Source organism: Gavialis gangeticus, unplaced genomic scaffold, assembly GCF_001723915.1.
Source record: "Gavialis gangeticus isolate Ggan-Ray unplaced genomic scaffold, GavGan_comp1, whole genome shotgun sequence".
NCBI classification, from domain to species: domain Eukaryota; kingdom Metazoa; phylum Chordata; order Crocodylia; family Gavialidae; genus Gavialis; species Gavialis gangeticus.
The window spans coordinates 28,361,218-28,362,582 of NW_017729000.1; the positions used below are offsets into that span (position 1 = coordinate 28,361,218).

Genomic DNA, 1,365 nt, shown 5'->3' on the forward strand with positions numbered 1-1,365 from the left:
CCAAAAAAAAAAAAAAAAGCATAATAGATTGCATTAATTGGACTCTTACATGTAAATCATGGGACACCTCTTCCTGGATTACCAAGTCTGCATTTGGACACTTCAGGAAATATGTGGACAAACTGAGGAGTCTAGAGGAGAGCAAGAGAATCAGAGGTCTAGAAAACTTGACATATTAGGAAAGGTTAGAAGATTTGGGGTTATATAGTCTGGTGAAAAAAAGACTGAGCGGGGACTTGCTTTCATCAGCAAATAGTTCTAACTCTGCGGGTCATTTTTGAGCAGTTCACTGCAAACAGTCCAACTTCAAAATACTCCTTTCATTTTTTAGCAACATCATTCATGTAGCAACATGTCTAGTTGTATTCCTTATTAATTAACCAACACAACTCATCTACTTAATTGTGAATTCCTTTTCAATAAATGTTTGACCATTTGAGATTAACATTTAAACTAAATAATTATTCATATTAATAAACTTTTCTTCCTTGAACGTATGAGGAAAGTGAATACAAGAAAATAATCAGCTGTAATCCTGTTAAACATTTCAATTAATATTTATGGACATGTTTATCATTTAAGGTAATTTCCAGTACTTCTCAGTGGTTACAAGCAGTTTCCCTTTAGACACTCCAGCAACATCAAATTATCACAATTCAGTATTTTGTTTTGTAATGTTTCATCCACTTACTGGGAGTACTCACATTTAACAGGCTGTCTCCTGGGTATGATGGAGCATTTCCAATCTCGTTGGAGGAATTACAGTGATGTATTAGAGTAGACTCTTGGGAGTCTTTTGTTAAAAGCTGGCAACCATATTGTGAAGGTAGCGAGTGATTGGAGTGATTTCCCAGCCTCTAATTCCTGCTCGGTCACCCCTTTGAACATTGCTGAGTCATCAGCATCTGTGATGACTATTATTCCTGAGATGTACAGTATTAATTTTGAATAGTAATTATTTTTCATGTGCAAGATGCCATGTGTCAGACAATTTCCAGGGGAGGATCCTATTAAGTTGCAGGATCTGAAGAGTGAATATTAATGTAATTAATAAAGCATAAACATTTATAGCAAGTAGCAATTAATACTAGCTGGAAAGGTAGGTGGTGTACATCACTTTTGTTGTGGTTATGAGTAAATGTATTTATTTAAACAGGAAGTCAAAGGAATAAAGTCCTCAGTCATTTGTACTTTTTTCTCAACAAATGGCTGTTCCATGATAGAATGTAAAACAGCAAAAGGGAGACACCAACAGGACCCCTTTGGTACAATAAGTTCATGACTACATATTAGGGCTGTGCAAAGCTTCAGTTCCTGATTTGATTCGGTGAAGATTCAACCCGATTCAGTGGCCAAATCTCCAAA

General features: G+C 35.8%; 1 long non-coding RNA gene across 1 annotated transcript in view; it reads left to right on the plus strand.

The window, feature by feature from the left end:
* Positions 1-1,032, plus strand: part of LOC109290103 — an 11,908-nt gene extending 10,876 nt beyond the window's left edge. Inside the window, exon 5 of the long non-coding RNA XR_002095523.1 lies at positions 1,022-1,032. This is a non-coding gene — a long non-coding RNA (uncharacterized LOC109290103). The remainder of the gene's footprint in view (positions 1-1,021) is intronic.
* Positions 1,033-1,365: the final 333 nt, after the last annotated feature.